The following is an 18,289-nucleotide window of genomic DNA, read 5'->3' as shown; positions in this document are numbered from 1 at the left end:
TAGGCCACCTGGCCTCTGGTGTTCATACTTGACCTGCTGGCAATTCAAACACCTAGCCACATACTCTACTATATCTTTCTTCATCCTCCTCCACCAATAATGTTGCATAAAAGTCCAATTCATATCCTAAAATACTCAATTTATAAACTAAAAGTTCAATTCATATCCTAAAAGTTCAATTCATATCCTAAAAGTTCAATTCATACACTAAAATTTTAATTCATATCCAAAAGGTTCAATTCATAAACTAAAAGTCAAATTCATATCCTAAAATACTCAATTTATAAACTAAAAGTTCAATTCATATCCTAAAATTTCAATTTATAAACTAAAAGTTCAATTCATATCTAAAAAGTTCAATTCATAAATTAAAAGTTCAAATCATATCCTAAAATTACAATTTATAAACTACAAGTCCAATTCATAAACTAAAATTCCAATACATAAACTAAAAGTCCAATTCATATCCTAAAAGTTCAATTCATTATCCTAAAATTTCAATTTGTAAACTAAAAGTCCAATTCATATCCAAAAAGTTCAAATCATATCTTAAAATTACAATTTATAAATTACAAGTCCAATTCGTAAACTAAAAGTCTAATTCATATCCTAAAGGTTCAATTCATATCCTAAACCCTAGATTCTAACTATACTATCAAGACAATACAAAGTATAATTCAAATCCAACTAAACTAAATTAAACTAATTAGTTAATAAAATTAATTAACAAAACTAATTAAAACAAGACCTAAACCCTAATCCTCAATAAAATACAATGTTCAAAGAATTGAAACACTAATTGAAACAATAAACTACAATACATCAAATATTGTAACACACACACTAGAAATAACAAAGATTGAAGGTTATAATTCTAATCTTGGTTTTTTTAGGTGGAGAAGGAGAGAGAGAGGGGCGGCAGTGGTGGTGGCCGGCGAGCAGTGGGCGGCGAGCAAGGGGGCAGTGGTGGCGCGGGGTGGAGGATGGGATTTGGGTGAGCGAAGTAGAGGAGGGGGGGGGGAGAGAATTGGGAAAATTTTGGGGAAGGAAATAAGAGAAGGGGGGGACCCGTTTTTGTCTTTGGATTTAGGAAAAGCGACCAACTTTGGTCGCTATTTTTGGTATGTAAATAAGTTTTGACCATTTGACCAAAAATAGCAACCAACGCTGGTCGCTATTTAAAAAAAAATTAAATTGAAAATAGCAACCAAAGTTGGTCGCTATTTTTAAAAAAAATTAAATTGTTTTTTTTCTTTTTTGGTTTTTAAATATTATAAGCTATAAAAAAATTATTTTTAGCTATAAATATTTATTTTATTTAACTACAATTATTATAAATAATTATTAACTATGTAATTACTTTTAATAGATTATAATAGCATCTATGTAAAGTAATTTTTTAAGTTATATTTAAGTATATGAGTAATTTCATACACACGGATAAACTATATTGTAATTGATGATCAGTCTTATACATTACTACGTACGAAAATTAATGAATTGATAAACCAATATAATATTATTCTATTAATTGATATAATAGTATTCATTATTTGTATTATAACAGAGTTAATGAATTACATTCATTCATCACTAGGTTATAAGTCGATGAATCAATTATAACATATTAATTGATATAAGTCAAAACATTTTGTTTTGAATATTCAATGATGCATCTGAGTAGGTTGTAAGTCGATTAGGCTTTTGGGTACAAACTTGGTTCAGGATGCATTGGACAAGGTGAAGTTGATTCAGGAGCGGCTTCGTACAGCGCAGACGAGATAGAAGAGTTATGGTGACAGAAAGATTCGTGATGTGTCCTACATGGTTGGGGAGAAGGTCTTGCTGAAGGTTTCACCCATGAAGGGTGTTATGGGATTTGGAATGAAGGGCAAGTTGAGCCCTCGGTTCATTGGGCCTTTTGAGGTACTTCGGAGAATTGGGGATGTGGCATATGAGCTTGTGTCACGACCCAAATCCCGACCCTGGTCGTGATGGCGCCTCTCGTGAAGACAAGGCCAGCCAGTCTAACCCAACTCGTCCTTTAAAACAGTAATTTAACACAAATATAGTATAAACATGGTTTAATAGTACCAAATAGCAGAAAGTATGAATAAGAAATGCGGAAATCCAGCCCGACACAACCCTAACTGGGGTGTCACAAGTCACGAGCATCTACTAGGGCATAAATACAACTGAAAGCCTGGAGTGTACAAATACAGACTAATGAAATGAGGATAGAGAAAAGCAGTACTGCGAACGCCGGCAGCTACCTTGCTAAACTCTGATGACTCTTCCTCCGATAAGCCAAAACATACCTGAATCTGCACACAAGGTGCAGGAAGTAATGTGAGTACTCCGACTCTGTGAGTAATAATGATAAATAAAGACTGAAGGCAATAAATCACGCAAAAACACTAGGCATTCCATACTGAAGTAGTAAAATCACTTTAAACAGTAAAGTAGTGAGAAATAAAGTGAAAATCCCTTTTTCCAACAAGTAAAGCAAGTAGTTTACAAGTAACAAAATGATGGAAATGTAAACAGCCCCTCAGAAAACATGTACAACAAATCGCCCCTCGGGCATAATATTAATAGAACCAGCCTTTAGGGCTCAATATCAGAACAGTGTCAGCCCCTCGGGCTCAATATTAGAACAGTAACAGCCCCTCGGGCTACCTCACAATCAGTCATATCAGCCCCTCGGGCATAGTATCAATCACTCAGAACAATGGGTATCCGCGCTCACTGTGGGTGTGCAGACTCCGGAGGGGCCCCTTACGGCTCAAGCGTTATATCAAGCCACCTCGTGGCATCATCTCTCAGCACTCGGCCTCAAATCACTCGGCACTCGGCCTCACATCACTCAGGCTACCTCGTGGCATATAAAGTATCTCAGGCCCTCGGCCTCATATCACTCAGCATATCCTCACATATGACCCTCGGCCTCACTCAGTTCGAAAATCATCACAAGCCTCTTGGGCATTTGTAAAATATAAAGTATCTCAGGCCCTCGGCCTCATATCACTCAGCATATCCTCACATATGACCCTCGGCCTCACTCAGTTCGAAAATCATCACAAGCCTCTCGGGCATTTGTAAAACAATAGTCCTCAGCACAAAACAACATTTAGAAATATCATTTAAGTTTCAAATCTGAGTAAAAGTGGCTGAGTTCGTAAAATAGTAGATATCAACAGGACTGAGTTCAAGTAATGAGTCAAAACAGTGAGGAAATAGTGATAAAAATTTTTGAAGGGTTCAAATAGTTGGCACGAAGCCGAAATATGACAATCAGCCCAAATCATGATGATAACAAACAAATTTCAGTCAAATACGCGGTAAAATCATCGACTAGGACGGACCAAGTCACAATCCCCAGTAGTAAAAGACCCCACGCTCATCATCCAGCGCGTGTCTCACCTCAATATAGCATTATGATGTGCAATCCGGGGTTTCAAACCCTCAGAATATCATTTACAATCATTACTCTCCTTGATCCGGTCCAAAATCTAGCCCGCGATGCCTCGCCCGCACGAATCGACCTCCGGATGCTCCAAATCTAGCCACAATCAATGCATAATCATTAAAATATGCTAAGGGAGCGAAGCCCACTCGAAAATATCCAATTTAACATCAAAATCCCGAAATTGCTCAAACCCGGTCCCCGGGCCCACGCTTCAGAATTCGACGAAACTCACAAAATCCGACAACTCATTCAACCACGAGTCCAACCATACCAAAATTACTAAATTCCGATAACAATTCGGCCTCCAAATCTTCAAATCTTATTTTCAAATCCCTAGGTCCAAATCCCCAATTTACACCTCAAAAACATGTAATCTAGTCGGATTATTCGATGATAATTCAATATTATGGAGTAGAAATGATCACAAGTGACTTACCTCAAGATTTCCCATGATTTCTTGCTCAAAAATTGCCCCAAGCCGTGTTCTTTCACCCAAAAAAAAGGTCAAAATGAGCAGAAAAATGCAACAACTTTAATAAATCTGATTCTGGTCGCTAAAGGACCCATTCCCGTCGCTAAAAGTCCCAAATCTGGTCGCTAAAGGTGCGCACCAGATCCTGCTGCACCAACAATATTTATTTTCACTAAAAAGGCTCTAACTCCACCATACGAACTCGGAGTTCGATGATTCTTGTTCCTATGAGTCACAAATAATGATACGAACATAGTCCTTCAATTGAAACTCAATTCGAAGCTCGTTTGCTTAATGCGATATCCATTTCCCCTCTTAAACAATTAACTCATTATTCGCGAAAAAACCCAATCGCGACTTGATGAAATTAGACCAAACTTTCCAGATCACTCCTATAATTCATTATCAAAATTTTGGAAGTCTCAAAATCAAATTTCGATCTCTAGAACTAAAAATGGACCTTTGGATCATTACATGCGTATGCTCAAAATGCCAAAAATCTTTCAAAAACTCTTCCAAAACATACCCGAGCCTCATGGGACCCCGGCCAAACATGCCAACACACCCCATAAAATAATTCAAACTTGTTCCAACCTTCGGAATGCTCAAAAAAATATCAAAACATCAAATCACCATCGGATTCAAGCCTAAGAATTCCAAAACTTCCGAATTCCGAATTCAATCAAAAAGTCTATCAAACCCCGTCCGAATGACCTGAAATTTTGCGCACACATCACAAATGACACAGCGGACCTACTCCCATTTCCGGAGTTCCATTCCGACTCTGATATCAAAATCTCACCTATCAACAGGAAAACGCTGAAATCTCAATTTCGCCAATTCAAGCCTAAACCTTCCACGGACTTGAAAAATGCATTCCGATCACGCTCCTAAGTCTCAAATCACCTAACAGAGCTAACCAAACCATAAAAATTCTAATCCGAGATCAAATACAAACAAGTCAAATCTTGGTCAAACCTTTCAAATTTTAAGCTTTCAACTGAGACTGTTCTTCCAAATTCATTCTGATTAACCTGAAACCCAACACCAACGATTTACATAAGTCATATTACAACACACGGGGCAAGTCATGACCGAGAACTGGCGAGCAAAGTGCAAAAGCTCAAAACGACCGGTCGGGTCATTACATCCTCCCCCACTTAAACATACGTTCGTCCTCGAACGTGCCCAGAGTTGTTTTAAAAGCCAACCAATTGCTGAATAAACTCACCATGCGCATACCTGGGGGTGATCCCATGTCACCCTATCTCACATAGGTACGATAATACAATATAACTGAAATTTCACAATCCATCCTAGTGCATAAAACATAGAACCACATTTCCACTTCTAAAATCATCAATACGATCAGAATCTCACATTTATACTATGAATAAGTCCGAACAAGTTGTAACAAACCATCTATGCTATCTCAGGTGCAATCACATGATGTACCACATAACTCAAACACTTCTAGTGATAACTTCTAATCACAGCAGCTACACACAACATCCGTATACCGATAGGAAAACTCTTATCAACTAAAATCTCATCCCAACACTTTCATATACTGCCAATAATTACTAGAACACGCAGTAAGCCATAATCATTTTCCAGATCAACCATTCGTGAAGCCACTTCTCCTTTGGCGAATACCATAGCAAATTTCTTAGCCGAAGCTCGGTATTATCCTTCCAATATGCTGAAATCGAACCCGTTCGTATTCATTAATGATCCCAACGATCTCCTTTAATCCTACACACTACTATGGTGACATGACACATCAGTACAGGCCTAAGCCACCCCTTGCATAATACGTGCACCAATAAACAACAGTCTGAACATATCTCCAATCATGAAAATGACTCAAATGAAAGAGTTGTACCTCAAGCTCACCAGTACCACCACAATGCAAGGCTGAGAACCCATCTCACATCATAGAAATAGAACACATGAATCTAACCTGCAAGGTCATACCTCCACATAACTTCGTTGCGATGCGCGATCCTATCCAACACTGTTCCACATGAGCCATCTCAAGCCACTATGCTCGAAATCGATAACCACACACAATTTAATGTCTGTAACTAAAGCAAACCATCATACCCATGGTATAGCAAATAACCTACACCACACAAACCCGAAAGGACATAACCAATACACAATTCACCGAGTAACACCCAATTTCTCTTCCCGCTCAACTTCCGCTATGAAACCCCAATAGAACCGCACCCTAGGTGCCTACAACTGACAAGTCACAACACCTATCCCAACAATACAATTCGGAGCCAACCAAGCCGACTCAAGTTAGAACACGCATCCACATTGGCCTGCCAACGAACTCATTATCAAGGAAATCCTGAAGCTACTCCTTCGACTCCTTTAACCCTGCCAGTGCCATACGATACAGTGCTCGACATCAAATTAATACCGAAATGAACAACCTTGCCTGGCGACATGCCCGACCACAAGAAAACACATCTGAAAAGTCCCTCACCACCGGAATTGAAACAATATGAGGAGCCTCAGCACTGACATCCATCACGAGAACCCAAATAAGGAAGACGATCCTTCCCAGCTATCCGCTGGGTCTTTGAATATAAACCCATTCTGCTAGAACATAATCCGTCGAACCACGGCACTCAATCCATGGCATTTTCGAAATAGCCAACAGCGCCGCCTTAGCGTAATAGTCCAGAATGACATAACACAGAGACAACCAGTCTTAAACCAATATCATATCCAAAATCTAACATGCCAAGCGCAAAAGATCCACTCGGGTCTCCAAATCTATATGGCACATGAATCAACATACCTTATCCCAATTCCGCCGTTTGAATGCATACCACACCTTAAATGCCCAATCATTCCACGAAAGATACTCTAAAATTCCCCTGTGTCGCCAAGAAAACTCGAATATCAGTAGTCGATCTAACAAGAAAGTACCGCAATTCTACCGAAGTACCATCAACTTAATCACATTGTCTTTCTAAAACATATAACCTCGTCAAATCACTCCCATTTAGCAATACCATTTCCTTAATCATCCGGAGATCATCCCCCTAATCATCTGAAACTGCACATGCTACCTAAGAATTCATGACTTTCCATTCAGAACTGAACTGTAACCTTCCACACGCAATTGTCAATCCTCCACAACCTGCCACATATACCATACCATCTCAGGATAACATGAGAACTCCATCTTCCTTTCGAGCCACAAACATCTACGTACTCAATTGGTCAAGAACTTTCCATTGGTCCCAATCTAGAAGAAAAATCACTATACATCCCATGCTCCACATGCCCATAGAAAATATACATCTCCCAACCGTGGTAAAAACCATCAAGAACTCTCCCAGTTCCCTTTGCACAAATCAGACATGTCAGGACTGAATCCTTCTAACTCGATCAAGCTAAGCAAGCCATCAAAACCTAAGAGCATCGCCACAAAATACTTGAAAGAACTCATTACCTCAAACACATACAAGGAATTAATCATATCCTTACCATACCGATTCGGTCTACTATCAAGCTACTCCATCTATCTAAATTTCCTTCTGATTCATCTTCAACTTGATATTCTCTCTTATTGTAGCACCAAAATTCCTCAACCTAGGATTACCACACGAGACCCAAGCATAAAACCACACTGTCTAAGACCCATAAGCCGTTGAATACCCTCTCAAATATTCCCAAAAACACCACATATGAAATACTTGCTCTAAAGAACTTCTTGTGAATCTAAATACGTTACCTCCTAATACTGATACATAGAATCCCACAATTAATATAGAAAACACCACAAGTCTTGACATCTTCCAAGGAAAACTCAGTCTCTAACCACATATACAACTTTAACTTACCCTATTGATACATGTAGAATCTTGAACACATTAGAACCACTCCTACGAGTTATTCACTCTACTCAAACCGCAATTAGTCTGATCAAATGAACCGATCAACCTGTGCCTCATTAGCATTCCGACACCGTAGAATGTGACATTATTCCATTACAACCAAGCAACTTCCTACTCTATGCATCGAGCATCCTTTACCAATAACAACTCAAGACATTTCGTGATTCTTACACAATTATGAAGCATACTATATACCTTGTTAAGAATTTTTCCTTTACTCGAGCCATCCTCGGTCTCAATTTCTGCAAGCCATAACTGATTCACCCGCACGCCTTCAACTAGCACCAACGTAGCACCTAACCGTGCAATCAACTACTCACAGCAGACTCCCCCACTTGGCTCGAAACTATAGATCAAAACACACTCGATAACTCATAACACTTATACTCTATTGATGCCACAATACCATAGTGAGATTAAACTCAAATCTTTTATAAACTGGTGAAAACACAGATCATCTAGAATTTTAACTCTTCTGCAAATCTCGCAATTCACTCGCGCAACAGTCAAGCCTGCTCTCTGAAGCGACCCACATTAAAATTTTAACACACTTATATTTCACTGGTAAGTGAGATCTTCTAACAGACACATAAAGATCACACAACCCCACAATTCTTCGCAGGGGATAACCCAACTGCTTTGCCTTCCATTAACATTTATGTATATCTTCCACTGTCACAAACCTTATGCAATCGCTTAGTCTTCCTGAGTCTGAACTCATATCGCAACATGAAATTTACTTCACTCTCAACTGGGAAACATGAAATGATCCTTCACATGCCCATAACTCGGGGCTATACCTTAAATCAAGGTGGAATTCCAGCACTTAATAGTTTTTCTATCCTCCAACAGGCCTTCCTTGCCGCTTCTAGATCATATGGATACATCTCGCAGTACTAACATGCTCATCACATAGTTATCCAACCGTCACTCCCACTAATAGGGACAATACCAAACATATAAGTTCAAAACACTTGATCACACAATCAGCACCTCGGTGCTCAATCCATAGGAAAAGATTCGGCCTCAAGTCCTCTAGACTGCCCAACATCAAACTCACAAAGATCACATCTCGCCTTTGATCAGGGGATCACAAGCCATCAGGGCACTTCTAACACTGAGCGCACATGCGCGCATATGAACACGTGGAAGGAATTTCAAGAGTTACTTTTCAAGCTGAATCAAGGACGCACGATGAGAATTCAAGAATGTGAAGTTTTTCCTAATGGTTCTACAGCCTCCTGAGGATAAATACAGACGTCTCCGTACCGATCCGCGAGACTCTACTAAATCTGCTCATGACTCGGAGAACTATGTAGCCTAGGCTCTGATACCAACTCGTCACGACCCAAATCCTGACCCTGGTCGTGATGGCGCCTCTCGTGAAGACAAGGCCAGCCAGTCTAACCCAACTCGTCCTTTAAAATAGTAATTTAACACAAATATAGTATAAACATGGTTTAATAGTACCAAGTAACAGAAAGTATGAATAAGAAATGCAAAAATCCAGCCCGACACAGCCCTAACCGGGGTGTCACAAGTCACGAGCATCTACTAGGGCATAAATACAACTAAAAGCATGGAGTGTACAAATACAGACTAATGAAATGAGGAGAGAGAAAAGCAGTACTGCGAACGCCGGCAGCTACCTTGCTAAACTCTGATGACTCAGCCTCCGATCAGCCAAAACATACCTGAATCTGCACACAAGGTGCATGGACTAATGTGAGTACTCCGACTCAGTGAGTAAAAATAATAAATAAAGACTGAAGGCAAGAAATCACGCAAAACCACAAGGCATTCCATACTGAAGCAGTAAAATCACTTTAAACAGTAAAGCAGTGAGAAATCAAGTGAAAATCCCTTTTTCCAACAAGTAAAGCAAGTAGTTTACAAGTGAGTAACAAAATGATAGAAATGTAAACAGCCCCTCGGGTAAAACATGTACAACAAACCGCCCATCGGGCATAATATTAATAGAACCAGCCTCTCGGGCTCAATATCAGAACAGTAACAACGCCTCGGGCTATCTCACAATCAGTCATATCAGCCCCTCGGGCATAGTATCAATCACACAGAATAATGGGTACCCGCGCTGACTATGGGTGTGCAGACTCCGGAGGGGCCCCTTACGGCCCAAGCGCTATATCAAGCCATCTCGTGGCATCATCTCTCGACACTCGGCCTCACATCACTCAGGCCACCTCGTGGCATATAAAGTATCTCAGGCCCTCGGCCTCATATCACTCAACATATCCTCACATATGACCCTCGGCCTCACTCAGTCCGAAAATTATCACAAACCTCTCGGGCATTTGTAAAACAGTAGTCATCAACTCAAAACATCATTTAGAAATATCATTTATGTTTCAAATCTGAGTAAAAGTGGCTGAGTTTGTAAAATAGTAGATATCAACAGGACTGAGTTCAAGTAATGAGTCAAAACAGTGAGGAAATAGTGACAAAATTTCCGAAAGGTTCAAATAGTTGGCAGAAAGCCCAAATATGGCAATCAACCCAAATCATGATGATAACAAACAAATTTCAGTCAAATACGCGGTAAAATCATCGACTGGGACGGACCAAGTCACAATCCCCAGTAGTAAAAGACTCCACGCTAATCATCCAGTGCATGTCTCACCTTAATATAGCACTACGATGTGCAATCTGGGGTTTTAAACCCTCAGAATATCATTTACACTTATTACTCACCTCGATCCGGTCCAAAATCTAGCCCGCGATGCCTCGCCCGCATGAATCGACCTCCGGATGCTCCAAATCTAGCCACAATCAGTACATAATCATTAAAATATGCTAAGGGAGCGAAGCCCACTCAAAAATATCCAATTTAACATCAAAATCCCGAAATTGCTCAAACCCGGCCCCCGAGCCCACGCTTTAGAATTCGATGAAACTCACAAAATCTGACAACCCATTCAACCACGAGTCCAACCATACCAAAATTACTAAATTCCGATAACAATTAGGCCTCCAAATCTTCAAATCTTATTTTCAAATCCCTAGGTCCAAATCCCCAATTTACACCTCAAAAACATGCAATCTAGTCGAATTATTCAATGATAATTCAATATTATGGAGTAGAAATGATCACAAGTGACTTACCTCAAGATTTCCCATATTTCTTGCTCAAAAATCGCCCCAAGCCGTGTTCTTTCACAAACAAAAGGTCAGAATGAGCAAAAAAATGCAACAACTTTAATAAATCTGATTCTGGTCGCTAAAGGACCCATTCCCATCACTAAAAGTCCCAAATCTGGTCGCTAAGGGTGCACACCAGATCCTGCTGCACCAGCAATATTTATTTTCACTAAAGAGTCTCTAACTGCACCAACTGCACCATACGAACTCAGAATTCGATGATTCTTATTCTTATGAGTCACAAATAATGATACGAACATAGTCCTTCAATCGAAACTCAATTCGGAGCTCGTTTGCTCAGTGCGATATCCATTTCCCCAGTTAAATAATTAACTCATGATTCGCGAAAAAAACCCAATCGCGACTTGATAAAATTAGACCAAACTTTCCAGATCGCTCCTATAATTCATCATCAAAATTTCAAAAGTCTCAAAATCAAATTTCGATCTCTAGAACTAAAGATGGACCTTTGGATCATTACATGCTTATGCTCAATATGCCAAAAATCTTTCAAAAACTCTTCCAAAACATATCCGAGCCTCATGGGACCCCAGCCAAACATGCCAACACACCCGATAATATAATTCAAACTTGTTCCAACCTTCAGAACGCTCAAAACAACATCAAAACATCAAATCACCAACGGATTCAAGCCTAAGAGTTTCAAAACTTCCGAATTCCGAATTCGATCAAAAAGTCTATCAAACCCCGTCCGAATGACCTGAAATTTTGCACACACATCATAAATGTCAAAGCGGATCTACTCCCATTTCCGGAGTTCCATTCCAACTCCGATATCAAAATCTCACCTATCAACCGGAAAATACCGAAATCTCAATTTCGCCAATTCAAACCTAAACCTTCCACGGACTTCCAAAATGCATTTCGATCACGCTCCTAAGTCTCAAATCACCTAACGGAACTAACCAAACCATAAAAATTCTAATCCGAGATCAAATACAAACAAGTCAAACCTTCGTCAAACTTTTCAAATTTTAAGCTTTCAACTGAGACTATTCTTCCAAATTCATTCTAATTAACCTGAAACGCAACACCAACGATGTTCATAAGTCATAATACACCACATGGGGCAAGTCATGTCCGAGAACTAGCGAGCGAAGTGCAAAAACTCAAAACGACCGGTCGGGTCATTATAATTACACAAGAACTTCAAAATGAAGGATCTAGGTAAGTTCAGGTACTTCTTAGGAATTGAAGTGATGAGATTAGATAAAGTCATTCTTCTAAACTAAAGAAAGTATGCATGTGTTGGAGCTAATTTCAAAGGTAGGATTGAGTGACTACAAGCCAGTCTCAACACCTATGGAATCACAACCTTACTACTGTTGACTATGACAAGCATGTTGGTAATACTGGAGATGCTCCACTGAAGATTCATGTCGTTATCAGAAACTAATTGGTAAATTGCTATATTTGACAATTGCAAGGCTTGACATATGTTTTACAATCCAAGTATTGAGCCAGTTTATGCAATCTCCTAAGGAGTCCCATATGGAAGCAACATTAAGAATGGTTAGATACATCAAAGGAAGCCCTGGACTAGGAATCCTTTTGAGCAATGGACAAACCAATACTCTCAAAGTATATTGTGATTCAGACCGGGCAGCATGCCCAAATACAAAAAGATCTATCATAGGTTATGTGGTTAAATTGGGAGACTCATTGTTATCTTGGAAGTCAAAGAAGCAACAGACAGTGAGAAGAAGCTCTGCAGAGGCTAAATATAGAAGCATGGCAGCAGCTGTTGCAGAAGCAATATGGATGACAGGTTTACTAAAGGAGCTAGGGAACAATGTAGAAAAATCTGTACACTTACATTGTGATAGCAAAGCATTTCGAGCCCATAATTGCCAATCCAATCTTTCATAAGAGGACCAAATATATAGAGATATATTGTCATTTCGTCAGGGAAAAAATCAAACATTTCCTCGAGGAAAGAATCAAACAAGGATTGATCAAGACAGAGTATATACCCACAAAACAACAACTTGCAGACTTGATGACTAAAGGACTGGGGACAGCTCAACATGAGTTGTTACTCTCCAAGCTAGGAGTGTTGAATGTCTTCCACCCTCCAGCTTGAGGGGGAGTGTCAACACAGCTAGAGGAACAACTCAGTTAAATGAGCGAGGGATCAATTTATAATTACTGAAAACTAGAGGGAGCTGAAAGAAGAAGGTTGTTAGAATTCAGTTAGTGCGCCTTCTTCTTCTATATAACAAGTTCCACTTGTATGAGATTGAGTAATGAAAACATTTCTTCTTCCTTCTCCTCTTTCTCTCGAATGTTCTTAGCTTCTAAGGCAATGTACTCTGCCTTGCATGGCATAGCATAGAACCTCCATTGTCGAGCAAATCTTACCACTGCCCAGCTCAACTTAACACTTTGAAGGAAAAAGATGATGGTGCATCTTGAAATACTAAAGTGGTACGCTCTTTTAGCTTTGAGCTTCGATAATCTTAGTGTGAGGTCAATAACTTATCAAAAGAATCTTAATGTGCAGTAACCATGTACATATATTCCGATGCTACATTAGCCAAGAGCATAATCAAAACACATCTATAATCACATTAACACTTTTCCAAGAATTAAATGAAACACTAAAGTTTTAGGGCAATTGTAGCTCATAAAGACACGGAAGGCAAGTTTTATAAAGAATATAAATGCACTCGGTCACCTTAGGGGTGGAAAAATAGATAATTTTGGTTCAATTTATGCAAGCTAAATGCTAAGGAAAAAAATATAAGGGAACAGAAGAGCAGTACTTACCGAAACCAAAATTATGAAAAAATAGATGCAGGAAGAAGATGGAACAAAAGAAAGCAAGTAAAGCATCATATTTAGACAAGCGCATCCAAAAGAGTTCGAGAAAAAAATCAAAATTTCAGCAGCAAAGAATTCAATTATAGACATGCAATTGAGAAGCCAAAAAGAGAGCAAGTAATTTGTGCTCTATTGAATTCTGGTTTAGAGGAAATCAATTCATATTTGTTTGGCTCATGCTGAGCACCAAAAAAGCTCTTGCTCGTTAGAAGTATGGCGTGTGCAAAAGAGGTACAAATAGTTCATGCATGTCTATCAGAATGCCAAGACTAAAAAATATGAGATGAATAAGATTTATTAGATATATAAAAGAATCAATTTTTAAAATGGATTATTCAAAAAATAACAAAAGAGATTTTTGATCAGAAGCAAACCCGAAGCTAATCAATCAATAACCTGGAATTCTGAGTTGTTGTAAAGAAAACATGAAGAACAAAAGAACGCAGAAATATAGTGAAAGGCGAAGATCAATTAGAACAAAATAGAGAAACTTTGTTAAAGGAAACAGTTAATGTCACAAAGGAGAGAGCCAAAAGATGATGGACGGGAAGTGCAAAAAGGTGAAGATGAAGGGGGATTCGGAAAGAAAAAAGTAACTCTAGTACAATTGAAGGCCACGTAGTGATAGTGGCTACTGGCTAGCGATGTTTAGACACGTACATACAGCTGCAAACCTAAGCTTTGAAATGACAAAAATACCGTTATAATGAATTTTTAATGGCCAAAAACAGGCACGTCGAAACCCAAGCTTTTTCTATATAATAGACTAGACGGTAATTGCCCGTGCCAGTACGGGCCCAATAGTATAGAAGATGTAACTTTTATTTTTAATCAATTTCATTTTGATATGAGAATCAGAGAACTAAATTAGTCGGTAGTAATTAACATACTTTCTAAACATTGTCATGCATCTTTGTTTGTGCTTCATTATACCATAAGCTCAAATTTAGCATGCTCCAAAGAACTCCTGCCAGTAAAAAGAGTGCAAGTACACACGAATACACCACACATAGCTGCACAACATGCAATAAATACATTAGAACTAGAAACCTCCTTCCACTCTAATAAAATTTATTTAACTACTATAACAAAATTATACCAAACACATGGAAAAAGGGGTAGCTGTAGGCAAACCCCAATAATTGTATCCTGCCATAAAGGAATTCGAGAGTAGCCGGCACATAGGCATAATGAACGCAAGGAATTCGCTCATCATGGCTTATCTCTTCATTTTCATTTCTCATGAAAAAAATAAAAGGTCTTTATGGAACAAGTGTACAATTGCATATTGACTATTTAATATGAACGTACTTTCACCTTTATTAATCTGCATACTTCTTCTCTAGTACTCTATCATTATTGCAGCAGTTGCGCCAATTATAGGACGCGAAATTTCATTTTACATGCTTGCTAGATTTTCATCTTTTTATGTACGAGTGTACTGGAAAAACATTTAGGGGAAGAAGTAGAAGAAACAAACTCATTCTTTTATGCTCGAAATGAAATTATAGCCTATTAAGTGTTTTTTTTTTTTGGCCAAAAGTGCTTTTTTAGCTAATAATATTTTTTCACAAAATTAAGATATTTGGTCAAACTTTTAGAAGGAAAAAATTACTTTTGAGTAGAAGTAGACGTTATTTTTGAAAATTTAAAAATGCTTCTCCGGTTGATTTGTCAAACACAAACTGCTTCTCACCATCTAGTTGTAACGGAGGCAATTTTAGATTTTCACAATGAACATTCCATTCAGGTATTGTCACTCATCTCATTATAGGAACAGAGTTAGTTTCTTCTTTATCCATCTTCAGTTAGTATAGGAAGATATTTACATATATTCCATCTATTTGGGTTTTATCTCACAACCCACAACCCCCCCCCCCCCCCACAAAAAAAAGTCCTTTCTTAGCTACATCAACATTTGAAGATGATGTGAGTCATAACTTGAATAGACTAAATCAATGTGATAAAATGAGAGAATTGACAGTTTAAGGATTTTTAGCAACAAAATCCGATGCTGAGCAAAGACTAGGAATGAGAAAGTAATAATAAGGGTTACTGCAGAAAGAGAAAAATTACCAGGAATCAACCCTAATATATACTTCATACTTGTATAAACTTAGACTATAAATAATTGCAATCCATAAATTAAATATAAATGAGTGCTAAATAAAAAACTGCAGACAAATTACAACTTTATTTGGTTATACACAGTACATAAAAGATTGTTTAGCGTAAATCGATTACTTTGCCTCTTAAAATTACAACTTCAGAAGCTAAAAAGCTAACAGCTTGAAAAAGACATTACATGAGACATTACACGACATTCATCATTCACCAACATCTAGCTAGCGCCAGATTGTTCGTTTAATCCTTCGTTTAATCTAACAAACCATTTACGCCCTTTGTCCCATTTTACGTGCACACTTTTTTTTTAGTTCGTTTCAAAACGAGTAACAAGTTCTTATATCTAGTATAACTTAAAACTTACAATTTTACCTTTAATGAGATATTGTATAGTCATACAAATGTCTACGGCTTGTTTTAGAACACAAATTTTAGAAGTCTTTCTTTGTTAAACTACGTGTCAAGTCAAGCTACACCACATAAAATGAGACAGAAGTACTAAAAATTATCACAACCCAAGAATCACAAACCATTAGTTAGTAATTATCTACTGTTAGTCTGCAATAGACACTAGAAATTTTCTAAGCAACAAGAACAACAGCAAAAATCAAGAAATCAAGCTACAAATGCCCCCACGATATTACAACCTTGAGCAGACAAAACTTTACATGTTAATTGCCAACGAGAAATTATTATCCACTTAATAATTTCTAACATGAACTAAACTGCTTCAAGGGTAGAATTTGTATTAATGCTAGCCTTTGAATTTAGCGGTCCTTATATATCGTATTATCAATCAAAATACGGTCCAAAGATAAAATCACTATTTGATAGGGCTTCTTCCTAAACCTATGAATTTTATAGGACCTTGACCCCCAAGAACAAAAGACAAGAGGCAGACTTAAAACTTATAGCAGCAATAAGAGAGAGTAAAATCTAAGTACAAAAGAGAAAAATTTTATCACAACGTTGAAGTTTTGTATCTGGTAAAATAAAGACAGTGAATGCTTACACAGTACAGCAAACAGTAATCCTCCTTTCATAATCCTATGAAAGGAACGAAGACCAGGAATGAGAAATTGATGACAAGGGTAGAGTTACTGCAGAAAAAGAATAATGGGAATCAAACTAAAGAAGATTACCTGAACTAAAACCCAATAGCTGAAGCCTTTATGTAGATGGTGCAAAAACTCGAATCTCGTTCCTGTTATTCAGACACAGATAAACAAAATCAGCAGTAGTTTACCGTGACAGAGCCATGAAAAAGCAGAACCGAGGAGATGAAATTGAAGAAAAGAAATATTAGAAGAGAAGAACCCAAAAGATTACGAAACAGGAAAAAAGGATTAGGATAAAATAGAATAAAATTCGGGGAAAAGATATGAAGAAATGAAGTAAACAACTCCAAACTTTATTAAGAAGTGTGAAGTTATACCCAATTTTTTTTTCCTATTTATTAGGCTTACACCTATATCAGTGTCATCAACTCAGAATCACAGAAATCAGAGGTACTTGAGATTAGGACAAGATGAAGAGATTGAAAGTAGTATATCATCGGAGGAATCTATGATGGCTGAGATTGTAACAGAGAAAAAAAACCCCTAATTTCAACCATCAAAACCCTAACTCGAAAATCTGTAATTAATTCACTCTATTTTAACAAATTTAAAACAAAAAAGAAGGAGAAAGAGATAGAAAACAATAAAATTGATATTAAGGAATAAGAAAAGCACCTGCATAAATTGAAGAGATGAGGAAGACGAAGATATCTGAAGCTTGTCAATTGTGATGTACAGAAATCCAATAAAACCCACCTATGTAATAACGTAAACGTACACGTAATAGTTGGGTAAATATAAAAAAGCCACGTATACAGATAAGCTCAAAAGTCTAATATGCCCTCAAACAAAACTTAAATTACACATAAGCAAGCATGTCGAAACTCATGCTCTTCTAAAGAAGAGAAAAATTCTGACAAAGTTGATGAAGGGATCAAACGACAATGCACGCGGTTTGGGCTTCCTCCACAGGGCGGATGCAGCATAGAGTTAATGGGTTCAACTGGATCCAGCACTTTTAATGCGGAGCATAAATTTATATGTAAAAATCACAAAAAATATAATAAATAATAGATATGAACCTATAACTTTACAATATAATGGGTTCAATGTTAAAAGCTTTAAATATTGAACCTATAGAACTAAAATCATAGATCCGCCTATGTTCCTCCCTCTTTCTTCGGATTTTGTTCGATAGTTAGACGACGAAGCATAATAATAGATTCGCGACACATATAGTCAG

General features: G+C 37.9%; 1 long non-coding RNA gene across 3 annotated transcripts; it reads right to left on the bottom strand.

Moving 5' to 3' along the window:
- Positions 1-2,031: 2,031 nt before the first annotated feature.
- LOC107779333 (uncharacterized) lies at positions 2,032-17,876 on the bottom strand. Of its 3 annotated transcripts, none has more exons than XR_012694739.1 (6): positions 17,722-17,876; positions 17,131-17,192; positions 17,001-17,035; positions 14,755-14,877; positions 9,492-9,561; positions 2,032-2,324 (listed from the first exon to the last, which is right to left on the bottom strand). It is a non-coding gene; the product is annotated as an uncharacterized LOC107779333 (long non-coding RNA). The 3 variants fall into 3 exon arrangements; XR_001646593.2 differs by having other exon boundaries at positions 9,511-9,561; positions 17,722-17,875; XR_001646594.2 differs by lacking the exon at positions 17,001-17,035 and having other exon boundaries at positions 9,511-9,561; positions 17,722-17,874.
- Positions 17,877-18,289: the final 413 nt, after the last annotated feature.

This window comes from Nicotiana tabacum, chromosome 9 (genome assembly GCF_000715075.1).
Source record: "Nicotiana tabacum cultivar K326 chromosome 9, ASM71507v2, whole genome shotgun sequence".
NCBI classification, from domain to species: domain Eukaryota; kingdom Viridiplantae; phylum Streptophyta; class Magnoliopsida; order Solanales; family Solanaceae; genus Nicotiana; species Nicotiana tabacum.
Note: the sequence above shows the minus strand (reverse complement) of the source record. Positions and strands in the feature narration are given on the sequence as shown.